At 51.1% G+C, this 20,876-nt stretch overlaps 1 long non-coding RNA gene across 2 annotated transcripts; it reads right to left on the bottom strand.

The window, feature by feature from the left end:
- Nucleotides 1-8,259: 8,259 nt before the first annotated feature.
- LOC117976958 (uncharacterized) lies at nucleotides 8,260-20,394 on the bottom strand. Of its 2 annotated transcripts, none has more exons than XR_010110847.1 (3): nucleotides 20,255-20,394; nucleotides 10,676-10,803; nucleotides 8,260-10,196 (listed from the first exon to the last, which is right to left on the bottom strand). It is a non-coding gene; the product is annotated as an uncharacterized LOC117976958 (long non-coding RNA). The 2 variants fall into 2 exon arrangements; XR_004667805.3 differs by lacking the exon at nucleotides 20,255-20,394 and adding an exon at nucleotides 11,382-12,691.
- Nucleotides 20,395-20,876: the final 482 nt, after the last annotated feature.

Below are 20,876 nucleotides of genomic sequence, written 5' to 3'. Positions count from 1 at the left end.
ATTTCTTTACCAACTATTTTTCCCCCCAGGCAGAAAATGAACCATTATTAAAACAACACGGCAACCGGCCGGGAAAAGCCATTTACAGCGATTTATATCGCGTCGCTGCGGCTGCCGAGAGGAAATGGGAGGAGAAGCTCGAGGTTTAAGCACTGGGTGAAAAATCACATTCCATCAGAAGAAGAACAGATGGGTGTTTTTTTCCTCCCCTTTCTCCCCCTTGCTTGGGCTCGGAGTCAGGAATCTATGTCAGCCTTGGGTTTGTTCTTGGTGTGATAGGGTGATTCTGGGGAGACAGAGGCCCAGCCAGGCTGCTGGGTCCCAGGGAGCAAGCGGTGGCTTGTGAGCCACTGAGGACCCCCGCTCCCCATCCTCCATCCTCCTGCCCACCCGCTCTGTCTCCTGGGCCTGTAGGCTGCCGATCTGAGCCCCATCCCCCATCCTGCTATTTTAATTTTTACATTTTCTCATCACCCCTTGGAATTACCGTCTCTCCTTATTTCCTTCCTCCTTCACAGTCTTTTTCCTTGAAGGCAGGGCCATGTCTGTCCTGTTCGTCGTTGCATCCTTAGGGCATTGAACACATAGCAGTGGCTCCCATATCTGCAGACAACCACTAACGCTCTGCCACGGTCCCACCATCACGCCTGCCATCCTATCCTAACCTTACTAAGGACACCTTCCCCCACTCCCCGGCGGCTGCGAGCGCGCTGGAAGACGGGGGCTGTTTAGTTTGTTTCCTTCATGGATGGATCTACTGTCCCTCCACCCCCAAAGAAAGCCTGATTCACAGCTTTCTGGGTGTTGGGATTGGGGGATGGGGACAGACAAGCATGACTGAGTCATTCAGCTGTTTAAAAGCTATCACTGACTTCTTCAAAATTGAAAAATGTTATCGTGGCTCCAAAGGTCCTTTCCAACCTAGACCCAAAACACCTGTTCAGTTTAAACCACGCCCCCCCCACCGCGCCAGCCCCCACAAACATGCTGGCACCCGCCTAGGCACCACCTAGTCAAACCCCCTGGCCCATGTGGTCCCCAACTCACCCATGATGCTTTGCATCGCCTTCACCAAATGCCCCGCCCCTCCCTCTGTGTCCACCCCAGAGCTGAATCCAGCCCACAGATGTAATTGGCTTGGTCCATGCAGGCTTTAAAAACATTTTGTAATGACTTGCTAGCTTTTATTTATTTATTTATTTATTTATTTATTTATTTATTTTTGAGATGGAGTCCCACTCTGTTGCCCAGGCTGGAGTGCAGTGGCGCAATCTCGGCTCACTGCAAGCTCTGCCTCGTGGGTTCACGCCATTCTCCTGCCTCAGCCTCCCTAGTAGCTGGGACTACAGGCGCCCGCCACCACGCCTGGCTAATTTTTTGTAGTTTTAGTAGATTCGGGGTTTCACCGTGTTAGCGAGGATGGTCTCGATCTCCTGACCTTGTGATCCGCCCACCTCAGCCTCCCAAAGTGCTGGGATTACAGGTGTGAGCCACCGCGCCCGGCCCATGACTTGCTAGCTTTTAAATATAGGCTGCTTTTTCATTGTTGTTGTTGTTGTTTTTGTTTTTGAGATGGCGTCTCGCTGTGTCGCCCAGGCTGTAGTGCAGTGGTGTGATCTCTGCTCACTGCAACCTCTGCCTCCTAGGTTCAAGCGATTCTCCTGCCCCAGCCTCCCAAGTAGCTGGGATTACAGGCAAAGGCCACCAGGCCCAGCTAGTTTTTTTCTATTTTTAGTAGAGACAGGGTTTCACCATGTTGGTCAGGTGGCCTTGAGCTCTTGAACTCAAGTGATTCGCCCCCCTCAGCCTCCCAAAGTGCTGGGATTACAGGCCTGAGCCACCAGTGCCAGACCTCAGGTGATTTTTGCATAAAAATCTGGATGCCTGACTTCCCCTAAAGATGAAATCTTGTCTGGGCGCGGTGGCTCATGCCTGTAATCCCAGCATTTTGGGAGGCCTAGATGGGCAGATCACCTGAGGTCAGGAGTTCGAGACCAGCCTGGCCAACATGGCAAAACCTTGTCTCTACTAAAAATGCAAAAATTAGCCAGGTGTGGTGGCACGTGCTTGTAATCCCAGCTACCTGGGAAGCTGAGGCAGGAGAATTGCTTGGACCTGGGAGACGGAGGTTGCAGTGAACCGAGATTGTGCTACTGCACTCCAACCTGGGTGACACAGCAAGACTCGTCTCAAAAAAAACAAAACAAAACAAAAAAACAACTGAATTAAATGAGTTCATGCTATATAAGGAACGGGCTTAGCAAGTGCTGATAAATGTTACTCATTCTTATCATTATTTGCCATAGTCCCACCCCTCCTTACTGTCTCCCTGACACTGAAGTTGTTCCATTGCTGGTGCAGTCAGTCTTTTTATCTTGGCTGCTTGGCGTATTTATATTACCTACTGGCTGTCCCTGTAGGTTTGTGGCATGCTCCAGCTCAGTTCTGGGTCATCACCTCTGCTATAAAGAGGTTCCCCAGTCTGGGCACAGTGGCTCAAGCCTGTAATCTCAGCACTGTGGGAGGCCAAGACAGGAGGATCGCTTGAAGCCAGGAGCTCAAGACTAGCCTGGGCAACACAGTGACACCCCATCTCTACAAAAAATAAATAAATAATTAGCCATGCATGGTAGCATGTGCCTGTAGTCCCAGCTACTCGGTAGGCTGAGGCAGGAGGATTGCTTGAACCCAGGAGGTCGACTGCGCCACTGCATTCTAGCCTGGGTGACGAAGAGAGGTCCTGTCTTAAAAAAAAAATAAAAAAGAAAAAAAAAGCCTCTCTGGTCCTCCACCTCACTGTCTATCCGTTTCTCAACACTCCCCATTTTCGAGTTTCCCTCCCCCTCCACTGTACCACGGGCCCCTCCTGACGCTTCATCAAGTGCTTGTGGAATTGGATATCAGGGCCTGTGTTCATTTCCTGGGGCTGCTGAAATACATTACCATAAACTAGGTGGCTGGAAACAACAAGAATTTATTATTTCACCATTCCGGAGGCCAGAGGTTGCAATCAGGGTGGTGCAGGGCTGCAATCCCTCCGAAGGCACTAGGTGAGGATTCGTCCTTTTTTCTTCCAGCCTCTGATGGTTCTTTGCTTGTGTCTGTACTGCTGAAAGCCCTGCCTGTCTTCACTTGGCCTTCTTCTCTGTGTCTAACCCCCTTCTCTTCTAAGGTCATTTATCATTGGATTTCGGGCCACCCTAATCCAGGATGATCTCATTGCAAAATCCTTAACTTAATTACATCTGCAAAAACGCTTTGTCCAAATAAGGTCACTGCTGTGGTTTGAATGTCTGTGTCCCTTCCAAATCCACATGTTGGAAGAGTTGGGGTTCTTGGGAGGTGATTAGGCCAGGAGGGCCCCATTCTCATGGGTGGGATTATTGCCCTTATAATTGAGTGTGACAGTTTGGAGATTTCTCAAACAATTTAAAATTCTTCTATTTTATTTGACCCAGCAATCCCATTACTGGGTATATACTCAAAGGAATATAAATTGTTCTACTATAAAAACACATGCACATGTATGTTCATTGCAGCACTATTCACAATAGCAAAGACTTGGAATCAGCCTAGGTGCCCGTCAATGGAGGATTGGATAAAGAAAATGTGGTACATATGCACCATGGAATACTATGCAGCCATTAAAAAAGAATGAGGCCGGGCATGGTGGCTCATGGCTGTAATCCCAGCATTTTCGGAGGCCAAGGTGGGTGGATCACTTGAGGCCAGGAGTTCGAGACCAGCCTGGTTAACATGGCAAAACCCCGTCTCTACAAAAAAATACAAAAATTAGCCGGGTATGGTGGCAGGTGCCTGTAGTCCCAGCTACTCGAGGGGCTGAGGTAGGAGAATTGCTTGAACCTGGGAGGCGGAGGTTGCAGTGAGCCGAAGTCACGACACTGCACTTCAGCCTGGGTGACAGAATGAGATTGTCTCAAAAAAAAAAAAAAAAAGAATGAGATTATATCCTTTGCAGCAATATGGATGGAGCTGGAGGCCATTCTCCTAAGTCAACTAACGCAGGAACAGAAAACCAAATACCACACGTTTTCACTTATAAGTGGTATTTAAACACTGAGTACACATGGACACAAAGGTGAGAACAACAGGCCAGGCACAGCGGCTCACGCCTGTAATACCAGCACTTTGGGAGGCTGAGGCAGGTGGATCACTTGAGGTCAGGAGTTCGAGACCAGCCTGGCCAACATGGTGAAACCCCATTTCCACTAAAAATACAAAAACTAGCCAGGCGTGCTGGCACACGCCTATAATCTCAGCTACTAGGGAGGGTGAGGCAGGAGAATCTCTTGAACCCGGAAGGCAGAGGTTGTAGTCAGCCGAAATTATGCCAGTGCACTCTACCCTGGGCAACGGAGCAAGACTCCATCTCAAAAAAAAAAAAAAAAAAAAGATGGGAACAACAGACACTGGTGTCTACTTGAGGGTGGAAGGTAAAAGGAGGGTCAGGATTGAAAAACTACCTGTTGGGTGTTATGGTGATTACCTGGGTGACAAAATTATCTGTATACCAAACTCCTGCAAAATGCAATTTACCCAAATAAGAAACTTGGACATGTGCCCCTTGAACTTAAAACAAACATTGGAAAAATAAATAAATAAATAAATAGGCCAGGCACAGTGGCACACGCCTGTAATCCCAGCAATTTGGGAGGCTGAGGCAGACGGATCACTTGAGCTCACTAGTTCGATACCAGCCTGGACAACATGACAAACCCCATCTCTACAAAAAATACAAAAATTGGCCGGGTGCGGTGGCTCACGCCTGTAATCTCTGCACTTTGGGAGGTCGAGGCGGGTGGATCACGAGTTCAGGAGATCAAGACCATCTTGGCCAACATGGTAAAACCCCGTCTCTATTAAAAATAGAGAAAATTAGCCAGGCATGGTGGCAGGCGCCTGTAATCCCAGCTACTCGGGAGGCTGAGGCAGGAGAATCACTTGAACCTGGGAGGCGGAGCTTGCAGTGAGCCGAGATCGCGCCACTGCACTCCAGCCTGGCGACAGAGTGAGACTCCGTCTGAAAAAAAAAAAAATCAGTTGGGTGTAGTGGTGCGCACCTGTAGTCCCAGCTGCTCCCTGGGAGGCTGAGGTGGGGGGATGGCTTGAGCCCGGGAGATGGAGGTTGCGGTGAGCCGAGATCGCATCACTGAACTCCAGCCTGGGTAATAGAACCAGATCTTGTCTCAAATAAACAAATAAATAAAATAAAAATAACTCGCTTGGCCAGATGCGGTGGCTCACACCTATAATCCCGGCACTTTGCGAGGCTGAGGTGGGTGGATCACCTAAGGTCAGGAGTTCAAGAACAGCCTGGCCAACAGGGCAAAACCCCATCTCTACTAAAAATACAAAAGTTAGCCAGGCATGGTGGCACACACCTGTAATCCCAGCTACTCAGGAGGCTGAGGCAGGAAAATTGCTTGAAACTGGGGGGTGGAGTGGGCTCTCACCAGACACCAAATCTGCTAGTGCCTTGATCTTGGACTTCCCGGCCTCCAGAACTGTAAGCAATACATTTCTACTGGCTGGGTGCAGTGGCTGACACATGTAATCCCAGCACTTTGGGAGGCCGAGGTGGGCAGATCACCTGAGGTCAGGAGTTCCAGACCAGCCTGGCCAACGTGGCAAAACCCCGTCTCTACTAAAAATACAAAAATTAGCTGGGCGTGGTGGCGGGCGCCTATAATCCCAGCCACTTGGGAGGTTGAGACAGGAGAATCGCTTGAACCCGGGAGACCGAGGTTGCAGCGAGCCGAGATCGCGTCACTGCACTCCAGCCCGGGTGACAGAGCGAGACTCGGCCTCAAAAAAAAAAAAGAAAAAGAAAAAATTCTATTACAGTTGACCTTTGAACAACACAGGCTTGAGCCATAACTGCCTGAGTCCCCTTGTAAGTGGATGTTGTTCCGCCTCTGCCACCCCTGAGACAACCCCTCTTCTTCCTCTTCCTCCTCAGCCTATTCCATCGGAAGACTCGTGGATGGAGACGGTTATGGTAATCCACTTCCGCTTCATGAACGGTAAATACATTTTCTCTTTCTCATGATTTTCATAACATTTCTTTTTTCTAGCTTACTTTATTCTAAGAATACTGTATGTAATATATAGAACATACAGAATACGAGTTCATGGATTGTTTATGTCATTGGTAAGGCTTTTGATCAACCATAGGCTATCAGTGGTGAAGTTTTTGGGAAGTCCAAAGTTATATGCAGGCCAGGTGCAGTGGCTCACGCCTATAATCCCAGCACTTTGTGAGGCTGAGGCAGGAGGATCACTTGAGCCGGGAGTTCAAGACCACCTTGGGCAACATAGCGAAACCCTATCTCTACAAAAAATATGAAAGTTAGCTGGGTGTTGTGGTGTGCGCCTGTGGTCCCAGCTACTCGGGAGGCCTTAACTTTCTTCTTTTTTTTTGAGACGGAGTCTTGCTCTGTCGTCCAGGCTGGAATGCAGTGGCGCGATCTCGGCTCACTGCAAGCTCCACCTCCCGGGTTCACACCATTCTCCTGCCTCAGCCTCTCGAGTAGCTGGGATTACAGGTGCCCGCCATCACACCTGGCTAATTTTTGTACTTTTTGGTAGAGCAGAGTTTCACCATGTTGGCCAGGCTGGTCTCAAACTCCTGACCTCCAGTGATCTGCCTGCCTCAGCCTCCTAAAGTGCTGGGATTACAGGCATGAGCCACCGTGCCTGGCCTCCTTAATTTTCTTTGTCTCTCTTCACTCATTCAGTTTTTTATTTTATTTTATTATTTTTTGAGTGGAGTCTTGCTCTGTCGCCCAGGCTGGAGTGCAGTGGTGCAATCTTGGGTCATTGCAATCTCTGCCTCCAGGGTTCAAGCAATTCTCCTGCCTCAGCATCCCGAGTAGTTGGGATTACAGGCACCTGCAGCCACACCCAGCTAATTTTTGTATTTTTAGTAGAGACAGGGTTTCACTATTTTGGCCAGGCTGGTCTCAAACTCCTGAGGTCCGGTGATCTGCCTGTTTCAGCCTCCCAAAGTGCTAGGATTACAGGTGTTAGCCACTGCGCCTGGCCATCATTCAGTTTTTTGAAGCCAATGGAGACTCAGACCCTGCACCCCCAGCCGTGCCCCCAGAAGCCCGCTGTCTTCTCTCTTCCTTGCACCCACGGGAATGGCTCTCCCTCCGGGAGGGATGGGTAGGGGCAAATGCCACCCCGTCCGCCCTTTGTTACCAGGGAGGCCGAACCCACCTCTCTTCACACTGCAGAAGAACTCGGGTGGGCACCCCCACTTTCCCGCAAGCTCGCAGAGAGCATCCTCCACCCACCCGGCAAGCACCACTTCATCATGCCACCGCCAGGGTGTCAGGCCGGGCGGGGCTGAGCGGTTGTCATTTCTCTAACTCGTCAGAACTCTGCACTTCCTTGACAGTTCGCTGGCTGGCCTCCGACCCGTAGCTGACTTCTTTCCAGGGCTGACAGGTTGGGTTAAGAGGGAGCGCTCCCCTGAGCCGAGACATACTTTCTTTTGCCTCCAAGTTGCTTCATCCCCCACCCTTCACCAAGAACGCCCACAACTCCTGGATGGTGCATTACCCTCCCACCCCCCCACCCCGTCCCCTTCCTTTCCCTCTATTCCCAAATGACGGCAGCCCTGGGGCCAAACTGGCCCCAGATGTGTTGTTTGGCCTGTATGGTTAACTCCTTGTTTTTAAAAAATTCCTTTTTTAAAAAAAATTAAAAAAAAATTTAAATTCCTTTTTGGAATAAAATTCACCTAACATAACACTCGCCATTTTATTTTATATTATTTTTAGAAACAGAATCTCTCTCTGTTTCCCCGGGCTGGAGTGCAGTGGTGCAATCATAGCTCACTGCAACCTCAAACTCCTGGGGTCAAGCGATCCTCCCACCTCAGCCTTCCAAGTAGCTGGGATTACAGGCAGGCTCCACGTTGCCCAGCTAATTAAAAAAATTTTTCGCCGGGCACTGTGGCTCACGCCTGTAATCCCAGCACTTTGGGAGACTGAGGTGGGTGGATAATCTGAGGTCAGGAGTTCGAGACCAGCCTGGCCAACATGGTGAAACCCTGTCTCTACTAAAAATACAAAAATCAGCCAGGTGTAGTGGCACGCACCTGTAATCCCAGCTACTTGGGAGGCTGAGGCAGGAGAATCGCTTGAACCTGGGAGGCAGAGGTTGCAACGAGCCAAGATCGCACCACTGCACTCCAGCCTGGGCAACAGAGCAAGACTCTGTCTCAAAAAAAAAAAATTTTGTAGAGGTGGGGTCTTGCTATGTTGCCCAGGCTGGTCTCAAACTCCTGGGCTCAAGCAATCCTCCCACTTCTGCTTCTCAAAGTGTTAGGATTACAGGCATGAGCCACTGTGCCCAGCCAAGATTAATTGTACATTTTTTTGTTTTTGTTTTTTGAGACAGAGTCTTGCTGTGACACCCAGGCTGGAGTGCAGTGGTGCGATCTTTGCTCATTGCAACCTCTGCCTCCTGGGTTCAAGTGATTCTCTTGCCTCAGCCTCCTGAGTAGCTGGGACTAGAGGCGTGCACCACCATGCCTGGCTAATTTTTGTATATTTAGTAGAGATAGGGTTTCACCACATTGGCCAGAATGGTCTTGAACTCCTGACCTCAAGTGATCTGCCCGCCTCGGCCTCCCAAAGTGCTGGGATTACAGGCATGAGTCACTGTGCCTGGCCCCAATTGTACATTTTAAAATGTACAATTCACTGGACTTTTGTATACTCAAAGAGTTGTGCAACTATCACCTCTAATTACAGAACATTTCCATCACCCCCAAAAGAAGCCCTATCCCCACTAGCAGTCAATCTCCATTCCCCATCCCCCATCCCCTGGCAACCACCAATCTGTTTCTGTCCCTATGTGTTTACCTGTTTTGGGCATTTCATATAAAGGAAGTCATACACTATGTGACCCTCTGTGTCCGGCTTCTTTCACTTTTCCAAATGTTTTCAAGGGTCATCCATGTTGTAGAGTTAATGTCTTTATTGTGAAACACATAAATCTTAGGAGCACAGGTCCGTGGATTTTTGAAATACATTTCACCCTTATCACTGTCACCTAGTTCAAGATCAAGAACAGTCCAGTCTCCCAGGAGGCTCCCTGGGCTACTTTCCAGGAAGTGGGCTGCCTCAAAACATCACCAAGCCAGTGGCTTTTTTTTTTTTTTTTTTGAGACGTAGTCTTGCTCTGTTACCCAGGCTGGAGTGCAGTGGTGCTATCTTTCTTTGCTCACTGCAACCTCTGCCTCCTGGGTTCAAGCAATTCTCCTGCCTCAGCCTCCCACGTAGCTGGGACTGTAAGCAGACGCCACCATGTCTGGCTAATTTTTTTGTATTTTTAGTAGAGACAGGGTTTCACCATGTTGGCCAGGCTGGGCTTGAACTCCTGGCCTCAAGTGATCCACCCGCCTCGGCCTCCCAAAGTGCTGGGATTACAGGTGTGAGCCACCACACCCGGACCAGTGGCTCCCATCTGATGGTGATTATGCCCCTAACAACAGAAATTTGTCGCAACTGGGGGGTGCTGCTGGTACGTAATGGTTGGAGGCCAGGGATTCTGCTCAACGTCCTACAGCGCACAGGACAGCCCCCATCACGCAGGATCATTTAGCCACAAATGTCAATGAGGCCGAAGTTAGGAAACCCTGGGCTTCCCCAACTCTTTTCATAGGTTACTTCTGCCTGGCCTTGAACAACACAGAATGAAATCACTCGGGGTATTCTCTTTGTTATCTTGCTTCTCCTACTGAACATTATGTCTCTGGGATTCATCCATGCTGTGAATGCGTCGGTAGTTTATTCTTTTTCATTGCTGCGTTATATTCCATTATAAGAATGTCCTCCCGTTTCTTTTCCACTTGCCAGTCAATGGTCAACTTAAGGGGTGTCTGGTGTTTGGTGATCATGAATGAAGCTGCTAGGCACATCCATGGATATGTCTTTAGGTGAACCTAAGCTCCTGTTCCCACTGGGAATCAACCCAGGAATGGAATTGCTGGGTAGCAGCAATTTAACTTTAGTAGATCCCCATGGGATATTTAAAGCTCAGGGAATTTTGCGCAACAACCGTGATTTCTGGCTTCTCTTGAAGAAGCTATTCTGGCAACATTGAGCCTGAGTTCCCACGTGGTAGCGCACAGCTGGAGCTGAGTGGTAGCAAGCGGGTGCCTAAGGAAAAGGGGGGGTGGTGCAACTTCAGCTACCCTGTCCTTCACCACCACCTCACACCTGCCCAATTTCTGCATTTTCATTCCCCGGTCAGCATTTGGCTTTGTGTCCCCTGAAATGAGCTCATGCAAGGTTAGGAGTCACCTTCTACCTTCCCGTGGCCATCACCTCTACCTCTCTGGGACCCACCTATAACCCCTCACTCCTATTCCCAACCCCCTTCCCAACCTATCTCCATTCCACAGAGGCTGCAAGCCCCCACATCCACCTTAATCCCAAACACAGGATCCCTTTAGACCTGGCAGGCATTTCTGGGTTGCCGCAGACCCCAACACTCCCTATCACACTATTGCAGCTTGAATCCTGCCGGCTTTTTTCTTGGTAACAGCCTCAGAGCCTCCATATGAGTGGTCCTCTCTGCCCAGATCACCATGAGGGGGACTGCTATTTAAAGCCAGCAGGTCCCTGCCTCAGTTTACCTGTCACTTCCCCAGGGCTGGGCAGCCTTCTTTGTGCCAGAACTGGCCAGTGCCGGGACTGGATCTGTCTCATTCATCGCTGTTTTCCCACCACTCAATTCATTACACAATGAATCCTGGCCCTGAGGCTTGAAGGAGAGAGAGGCAGAGTCAGTGCCAGGTTGAATAAGCCACTTACTGGCCACACGTTCTGCAAAAGCTAGCTGGTGAGCTTGCCAGGCACATCGCACTCCTCAAAGGAGAAGTCCCTCCCCGTTGCTGGTCTGAGGGATCTGGGTCTGAGAAATCCCTCTTCCTCCCCAGAACACACTGGCCAAGTCCAAGTCCAGCAAAGCTTAGGGCTTCTTCCCTGGGATCCTCAACCCCACAGGCCAATCCCACCCCTCAATCGACCCGGTCTTTTCCATGCATGGTCTAAATTTCCTCCAGTGGAGCCACCAGGGCAAGGCCTTCCGCCTGCCAGACTTTCCCGGACTCCCCAGTTGATCACCCATCTTCCCTCACCGCCCTCAACTCTCCGCTCCTCTCTCCCTAACACCGGGCTGTCTCCTCACCTTCTCACACCTCCCAACCTCCCTACGCATTTTTCCCTTCCTTTAAGCAGCCCCCATCTCAAACACGCTCAGCTCTCTCCCTTCACCCCCACTTTGTCCCGTCACACCCCAACTCCCTGAGCACCTGGGGAGAAGGGGCGGGGCCCCCTCACCTGGCGGCCGCAGAGCAGCGGGGAAGCGGCCCCTAGCGGCCGGGGAAGGAAGCGCAGCCCAGCCGGGCTCCCCTTCCAGCTGGTGCCTAACTAGGAATCCGCCTCCACTTAAACGCCCGCCTGCTGCTCAGGCTGGAACCCGGCGGCTTCCGGGATTCTCGCTTTCCTCCACTCCCCCGCTTTCTCCTGAGCGCCTACTATGTTCCAGGATCGGTCCTAGGCTCCGGGTAGACAGCAGTGAACAAGAAACAAACATCCCTGTACTGGGGAGTTGGTATTCTAGTGAGGGAGACAGATAAATGAATGAAAACGAAACTAGGTCAGGATATGCTGTGGGGACCAGGAGTTCGAGACCAGCCTGGACAACATAGTGAGACCACCCCCCCCCATCTCTGGGACTGGAGAGAGATAAAGGGGAGAGGAGATCAAGGGAGTGAGGAGGGTAGGGGTGTTTGCAGTTTTCTTTTTTTCTTTTTTTTGAGACAGAGTCTTGCTCTGTCGCCCAGACTGGAGTGCAGAGGTGTGATCTCGGCTCACTGCAACCTCCACCTCCCGGGTTCAAGCGACTCTTGTGCCTCAGCCTCCTAAGTAGACGGGATTACAGGCATGCGCCACCACACCCAGCTAATTTTTGTGTTTTGCATTTTCTTTTCTTTTTTTTTTTTTTTTTTGAGACGGAGTCTCGCTCTGCCACTCATGCTGGAGTGCAGTGGCGTGATCTCTGCTCACTGCAAGCTCCGCCTCCCGGGTTCACGCCATTCTCCTGCCTCAGCCTCCCTAGTAGCTGGGACTACAGGCACACACCACCACGCCTGGCTAATTTTTTGTATTTTTAGTAGAGACGGGGTTTCACCGTGTTAGCCAGCATGGTCTCGAGCTCCTGACCTCGTGATCTGCCCGCCTCGGCCTCCCAAAGTGCTGGGATTACAGGCGTGAGCCACCGCGCCCCGTCCTGTGTTTTGCATTTTCAATAGAGTGGTCAGGAGGTAACATGAGCAGAGTTCAAGGAGGGTGCAAAGTAAGGGGTCCTGTTGACTCTGCCCCTAAGACATGCCCAAAACCTAACGTTTTCCCCCAGCATCCTGTTCTGGGCCTCCATCACCTGCCTGTCACCTGGATGACAATGGTGATCACCTCGCGAATCTCCTGGCTCCCTCTCAAATTGACTATATAATTTATTTATTTATTTATTTATTTATTTAGAGACCAGGTCTTGCTATGCTGCCCAGGCTGGTCTCGAACTCCTGGACTCAAACGATCCTCCCGCCTCGACCTCCCAAAGTGCTGGGATTACAGGCATGAGTCACTGCGCCCGGCTGACCTGTATAATTAAAAAATAATAATAATCTATATATAATATATAAATTATATACAATATATTATAATATATATTATATACTATATATTATAACATATATTATAATATATAGTATATAATATATATTATATACTATATAGTATATAATATATATTATATTATATATTATATACTATATAGTATATACTATATATTATACTATATAGTATATACTATATATTATACTATATATTATAATATATAGTATATAATATATACAATATATAATAATAATCAATAAATTTTATATATATATATATTTGAAGAGATAGGGGTATCGCTCGGTCACCCAGGCTGGAGTGCAGTGTTGCAGTCACAGCTCACTGCAGTCTCTAACTCCCAGGCTCAAGTGATCCTCCCACTTCAGCCTCCTAGGTAGCTGGGATTACAAGAGCACACCAGCATTCCTAGCATTTTCTTTCCTTCCTTCCTTCCTCCCTTCTTATCTTCCTTCCTTCTTTTTTTTCTTTTTTTTTTTGGCGTCTCACTCTATTGCCCAGGCTGGACTGCAGTGGTGCGATCTCAGCTCACTGCAAACTCTGCCCCTGGGTTCAAGTGATTCTCCTGCCTCAGCCTCTGGAGTAGCTGGGACTACGGGCATGTGCCACCACGCCCAACTTTTTTTGTATTTTTAGTAGAGATGGGGTTCTCCATGTTGGCCAGGCTGGTCTCAAACTCCTGGCCTCAAGTGATTTGCCAGCCTCTACCTCCCAAAGTGCTGGGATTACAGGGGTAAGACACCGTGCCCCGGCCCCTAGCATTTTTTTTTTTTTTTTGAGGCAGACTCTCACTCTGTTGCCCAGGTTGGAGTGCAGTGGCACAATCTCGGCTCACTGCAACCTCTGCCTCCTGGGTTCAAGCGATTCTCCTGCCTCAGCCTCCTGAGTAGCTGGGATTGCAGGCGCCCGCCACTACGCCCAGCTAATTTTTATAGTTTTAGTGGAGACGGTGTTTCACCATCTTGGCCAAGCTGGTCTTGAACTCCTGAACTTGTGATCCACCTGCCTCAGCCTCCCAAAGTACTGGGATTACAGGCGTGAGCCACCGCGCCTGCCGGCCAGCATTTTTAATTGAGCTGAAATTCCCACAACAAAAAATTAACCACCAACCATTTTAAGGTGGATGATGTCGTGTCATGTCATAGTACATTCATCATGTCTAGTTCCAAGACATTTTTCATCATCCCCTAAAGAAAACTCATACCTGTTAGCAGTCACTCCCCATTCCCTGCCTCATATAGTAATTCTGTGTTATTGAGGGAGCACTCATATAATCTTTTATTTATTTATTTATTTTTATATATTGATTTGTTTTTTTGAGACAGAGTCTCGCTCTGTCGCCCAGGTTGGAGTGCAGTGACATGATCTTGGCTCACTGAAAGCTCTGCCTCCCCGGTTCACGCTATTCTCCTGCCTCAGCCTCCCGAGTAGCTGGGACTACAGGTGCCCGCCACCACGCCCAGCTAATTTTTTGTATTTTTAGTAGAGATGGGGTTTCACTGTGTTAGCCAGGATGGTTTTGATCTCCTGACCTCGTGATCCACCAGCCTCGGCCTCCCAAAGTGCTGGGATTACAGGCGTGAGCCACCGTGCCTGGCCTATTTTATTTATTTTTATTTTAACATTTTGTTTTAGAGACAGGGTTGGGGGGTTTTAGAGAGGATAGGTTGGGGGCGGGGAATAATTCCAACTGTGGTCTTTTTCTTTTCTCACCCTGTTGCCCAGGCTGGAGCGCAGTGGCTATTCACAGACGTGATTCCACTACTGATCAACACAGGAGTTTTGACCTGCTCTGTTTCCAACCTGGGCCAGTTGACTCTTCCTTAGGCAACCTGGTGGTCCCCTGCTCTTGGGGGGTCACCACATTGATGCCGATGGTCATGGCACACACCACCTCCCAGAAGTCCTAGGCTCAAGCCTGTGTGCGTGAATCCTCCTGCCTCAGCTAGGATACAGGATCACACCACCAAGCCCAGCCCTATAATCTTTTAAACATCCAAATAAGATCATGCCACCCACTTCTGAAAGCCCTCTTGGGGTTCCTAGTATCACTGGGAATATAATCTAGACCCTCTCCTGGCCTCCCACCATGCTAGCCTAGCCCTGGTGCCTTTCAAATAGTCCTGCCTAGCTAGGCGCAGTGGCTCACACCTGTAATGCTAGCATTTTGGGAGACCGAGGCGGGAGGATCGCTTGAGCCTGGGAGTTTGAGAACAGCCTGGGCAACATTGTGAAACCCTGTCTCTACAAAAATACAAAATTAGCCAGGCATGGTGGTGTATGCCTGTCGTCCCAGCTACTCAGGAGGCTGAGGCAGGAGACTTGCTTGAACATAGGAAACAGAGGTTGCAGTGAGCTGAGATTGAGTCACTACACTCCAGCCTGGACAACAGAGTGAGAAAAGAAAAAGACCACAGTTGGAATTATTCCCCGCCCCCACCCTATCCTCCCAGCCCAAATCTGGGACCCGGCTCAGAACCTAACTTTTTTTTTTTTTTTTTTTTTTAGACTGAGTCTTGCTCTGTCTCCAGGCTGGATTGCAGTGGTGCGATCTCGGCTCACCACAACCTCCAGCTCCGGGATTCAAGCGATTCTCCTGCCTCAGCCTCCCAAGTAGCTGGGATTACAGGCATGCGCCACCATGCCTGGCTAATTTTGTATTTTTAGTACAGACCGGGTTTCTCCATGTTTGTCAGGCTGGTCTCGAACTCCCAACCTCAGGTGATCTGCCCACCTCAGCCTCCCAAAGTAATGGGATTACAGACGTGAGCCACTGCGCCCGGCCTATAACTACATTTTTTAACTACTTGGGCATGTTCTGGAGCCTTCGTTGCCCCTTCTATAAGATGGGGAGAAAGTCCCCCACCCACAGAGTTACCATAAAGTATAAATGAGAGCATTCGTGTTCATTTGAGCCATTTCTCGGCCAGCCTGAACCTCTCCCCGGGCACCAACTTCATGCCTCCACTTGGACATATCAAACCAAAGGCTTGGATCTAACCTACAAAACTGCCCCCTCTCCATCCTCTCCATCCTTCCAGGGGCTCACTCAGCTCACAAATTTTGACTTACCTCTTTCCCTCGTATCCCACTTCCAATCCATCTGCTCCACCTTCAAAATATACCCCCTGAGGATGGGCGCGGTGGCTCACGCCTGTAATCCCAGCATTTTGGGAGACTGAGGTGGGCAGATCACCTGAGGATGGGAGTTCAAGACCAGCCTGACCAACACGGAGAAACCCCGTCTCTACTAAAAATACAAAATTAGCCAGGCGTGGTGGTGTGTGCCTGTAATCCCAGCTACTCCGGAGGCTGAGGCAGGATAATGGCTTGAACCCCGGAGGTGGAGGTTGTGGTAAGCTGAGATCACACCATTGCACTCCAGCCTGGGCAACTGCGTCTCAAAAAAACAAAACAAAACAAAACAAAACAAAAAACAAACAACAAAAAAACCTGGCCGGGTGCAGTGGCTCATTTCTGTAATCCCAGCACTTTGGGAGGCTGAGGCGGGCAGATCATTTGAGGTCAGGAGTTCAAGACCAGCCTGGCCAACATGGTGAAACCGTTTCTACTGGAAAAAAAAAAAAAATCAAAAATTAGTCTGGCATGGAGGCGCATGCCTGTAATCCCAGCTACTTGGGAGGCTGAGGTAGGAGAATCAATTGAATCTGGGAGGCAGAAGTTGCAGTGAGTCGAGATCATGCTACTGCACTCCAGCCTGGATGACAGAGTGGGACTCCATCTCAAAAAAAAAAAAAAAAAAAAAAAAGAACACAGTTGGAATTACTCCCTGCCCCCAACCTATCCTCCTAGCCCAATTCTGGGACCTCTTTATCTTGCCCTCCACTTGGCTTGGCAGTGAGGGTGGAACTGAATGGAGCTCAGAAATCGCCCAAGGTTGGCCGGCCACCATGGCTCACACCTGTAATCCCAGCCCTCTGGGAGACTTAGGAAGGAGGATCATTTGAGCCCGGGAGTTTGAGACCAGTCTGGGCAACATAGCAAGCTATGAAAAAAAAAAAAATACAAAAATTAGCTGGGTGTGGTGGCTCGTGCAGTGAGCTGCAGTGAGCTATGATTTCATCACTGCACTCCAACCTGGGTGACAGAAAGAGACCCTGTCTCTAAAAATAAATAAAGAGGGCAGCGCGGTGGCTCACGCCTGTAATCCTAACATTTTGGGAGGCCGAGGTGGGCGGATCACTTGAGGTCAGGAGTTCGAGACCAGCCTAGCCAACATGGTGAAACCCTGCCCCTACTAAAAATACAAAAATTAGCCGGAAATCACTTGAACCCGGGAGAGGGAGGTTGCAGTGAGCAGAGATCGTGCCACTGCACTCCATCCTGGGCAACAGAGCGAGACTCCTCAAAGTAAATAAATAAATACAAATATAAATAAATAAATACAAATATAAATAAATAAATAAAAGAAGTTGCCTAAGATGGGGGTACAGGGAGCCTCTGGAAAGGCCAGGGACACACAAAACTTCACCCACACCTCAAGGCTTGGATAGGTCCATCCTCCACTCCCTGGCACCTGCTGACTTTCCAGGGCTCATTCCATCACACATTCTGAGTCCATCTTCTCCATGATGAAGGGAGCGCCCAGAGAAGGCTCCCTGCCTTGTTCCCTGTGCACTGGAGGCGCATTCTCAATGCATCACACTGCACCTGACAGGTAAGGGCATATAAGGTGCGTGCTGTGTGTTTGAGGCGTAAATGGAAGGAATGAATACGTGCACCGAGCAGTGAAATGAACAGCAGGGTTGTGCATCCTATACCGAGTGGGCTCTAGGAAAACACGGGCTGGGGGCGCCTGGTGGACAGTGGCTGTCTGGCGTTGCCGTGACCTGTCCAGGAGCCTGAGGCAGGGCACCCGGGAACGAGGGCGCTGGGCCTGAGGCAAAGGGAAGCTGAGCACTGGGGTGAAGCAGAGCCTTCAGGACTGTGAGGCTGGGGGCCCAACCGAGGCAGTGGGCGCAATACATGGAAGGCACAGAGAGGGGACAGACAAGGCACAGGCGAGCCCAGCTGTGTCTGACGCTGGGATGCTGGAGGTGCTAGGCGTACAAAATGTGGAGTCCCAGATACGCAGGAGAGCACAGGGTGCCCTAGGCATAGGGCACCCTGGGCGTGCGGGTTCTCTAGCACAGAGTGCGCAGAAGATGGGACGTCCAGGTGCAGGGTTCATAGAACATGGGGTACTCGAGGCGTGTGGCACCGTGGGCGTGGAGGTCCCGTGGGACGGAATACACAGAGCGTGGGGTGTCTCAGGAGCGGGGCTCATGGGGAGCCCAAGGCGCAAGGTGGGAGGCTGGAAGCGAGGAGCGCCCTGGGAGCAGGGTGTCCGAAGCGCGGGTACCGACCTGGGCAGCGCGGGGCACGCGGCGCGCGGGCGAGTCTGCGTGCGCGCGCGGACGCCTTGGTTCCCGGAGCCCGGTTGCTGGCGCGGCCTCCACTGCGGCTGCGCAGCCGAAGGTCTGAGGGGCGCCAGGGCTCTTTACGCGGCCCCCAGCCTCTCCGCACTCTTTGCCTCCTGAGCACGCCGCTCACAAGTCCAGGAGACATGGATCAGATGGAGGCTGGAGAGCCGATCCCAGCTGGGACCAGTGGGGTTTAGAGGGTCTAGAAAGGGGCGAGGGGCGGGGGTGAGGGGGTTCCGGCTGGGGTTTTGCAAACTGAGCTGAGGGTGCCTTAAAGAATGTCGTTGCTTTCCCTCATATAAGTAAAGGCCACTCCTTCTCGTAGCCTCTGGAGAATGCAAGTTAGAACCACCTCCTAGGCTAGCTCTGTAGGGGGAAGTGGGTGGGCTGCTCAGGGCTGGAGGGTGGGGTGGGGACAAAGGCCTGGAGCAGGAGAACAAGGAGGTGACCAGCTTTTCCTGAGCAAGTTCTGTTCCCTTTTCGGTACTGCTGGGTTTATAGAAAGCTGGCTGCCTGGAGTGCCCTCCATCTCAAAGCCTTCATGGGTCTTACTTGGTGCTGTCAATATCTCAAACTGGGAAATTGAGGCGTAGAGAGATGGGATGCCCTCCTCCATACCCAGTGGATCTGCAGTCAACCACAGATGGATGGGATCCGTCTTGCACTCACCAAATCCTACTTTATACCCCTTTGGTCCCCCAGATCCCGGTGTCCAACCTGGCCACCCAGATTCAAGGCTGGACAGCTTTGCAGCCATGAAATCCTGGGCATGAAGGAGGAACGAAAGTGACCCATCCCTCCATTTTGAAGTTCTCTGGGGCCAGATTTGCCTAGGTTCTGGCTTTCAAGAATCCCTTCCCCGTCGTGAAAAGACAGCTGTCCGTAGAAGGCGGTGGAGGGTGACAGGCTGCCACAGCAGTGGTGCGTGGTCACCCGGGCAGCCTGGAAGTCTGGTGTCCCTGCACTTCCTCCAGTTTAGCCACAGGGACGTGCTTCTAGGAAGGGATTCTTAGAGGCCAAGTTAATTCCCGTGCAGATATTCAATTCAGGCTTTCTTAGATACTCATTTTTCCCATCCAGATATGCCTCAAGTTTTGTGGATTTACCACTCCTACTCAGGAACCCTTTTCCCTTTCCTCATTCATTCTGCAAAGCGCATGGTTAGCAATGCACTCTCTTCCCTGGACATATAGGGAATGGGGGTTTCCCCCATCCCCATCCTCAGCCCGTCCCCCTCTTCTACAACTCAGATCAGGGTTTGTCTGCCCTGCTGCTAAGATGCAGCCCAACTTTGAACTCTGAGCTGTCTGCTTTAACATTTGGGCCTCACTTGAATGGATTCCCTTCCCTGAGGATTCCAAGCCCTCTCCAGCCATCAGTCTTCCCGTCTTTCATAAAATGGAGCCAGCAGCCCCGCTTCAGGGACTCCCCCCTCCCCCCTGTTCCCTCCACTCCAGGATTCTTCCCACTTCCATTTCCCTCCAGCCCCCACCCTGCACAAAGTTGCCTGTTCTGCCGAAGTGCCTATTTTTGGCTTGGGGCCCAGTTTTATAGCCCCAGCTATAGGTCTTGGCAGTCATAACTTTCGCTCTCCAGAGAGCCAAGCCGGGTCCAACAGCCTTCCCCACCCCAGAGAGGGGGTGCGGGGGCTCCCTCTGCAGCCTCAACCCGAAACCTGCCCCTCGCCTCACTTGGTCTGATGCCTGGGAACCCAAGCCTGCTTCTTGCCCTACTTCTTAGAGTCCACCAGCTGCAATGGAGTTGTTAGGTGTTGAAAATCCATGCCGGGTTTTTACTCTTTCAGATAACATAAAATTCAATTTTTCCCCTCGCACCCCCTCCCCAAAAGCAAGACTTTGAGGCGTTTACAGGTACAAACCTCCCCCTAACGCTTCCCTCCGCCCCTGCTGCCCGGTCAGCTCCAAGCCCCTGTCCCGGTGGCCCAGGATCTTCTGCTGAGGGTCTCATCCCGTCCCGCGCTCCAGTCCTGGCTTTGCGTGCCTCCCTCGCCTTTTATTGTAGGTCTGGTCTCCCAGGGTAGCGGCCTCATCGCATTCCCTTCGCAGCGCCCCTGGATCCAGAAACCGCTTTTACCTGTCCGCTCCGGTGCAGCCAGCGCGCCGAATCCCTTCGTACCCGAGTCCAGCCCTCCTTTTGCCCCTCCCCCTTGCACGTCGCTGCCAGGAAGATGAGGGCAGCCCAAGTCGCCTCAGCCACTAAGCATCCCCCTTCCAGAACCCCCTACCATGCGAACCCAGGTCCCGGGAATTCCGGGCCGGGTCTTGCTTGTTTCCACTGCGTTAGGCCTGACGCATTACTCCGTCTCCCGAGAAAGAATCCGGCCCGAAATTTGCGTGCTCCGGGTGCATTTGGCCATGTCGCATCTACCCCCCCAACCCCCCGCTCCAACACCGTTCCTCCCATCTTTATCTAATCCAACTCGGGTTTTGCACAACCCTTCCAGATCTCCCCATTTGCGCCCTCCTTCCCCGGGCTCGGCGCCTTTCCTTTTACTTCACTGGAAAATCCGCTCCGGGTCTTCCTTACGCCTGTCTCCCTTCCCCCACTCCCCGCTCCAACGCGGGGCTCCAGCACGTCGCTTTCCCTCACCCTGCCTTTCCAGGGAGGACGCGAGAGGAGGCGAAAGGAAGGAAAGTCCAGCCCGGGTTTTCGGGCCGGCTCCTGGGGCGCTCAAGCGGGTTGCGGCGGCCAGTCC

This window comes from Pan paniscus, chromosome 20, assembly GCF_029289425.2.
Source record: "Pan paniscus chromosome 20, NHGRI_mPanPan1-v2.0_pri, whole genome shotgun sequence".
NCBI lineage: Eukaryota > Metazoa > Chordata > Mammalia > Primates > Hominidae > Pan > Pan paniscus.
Note: the sequence above shows the minus strand (reverse complement) of the source record. Positions and strands in the feature narration are given on the sequence as shown.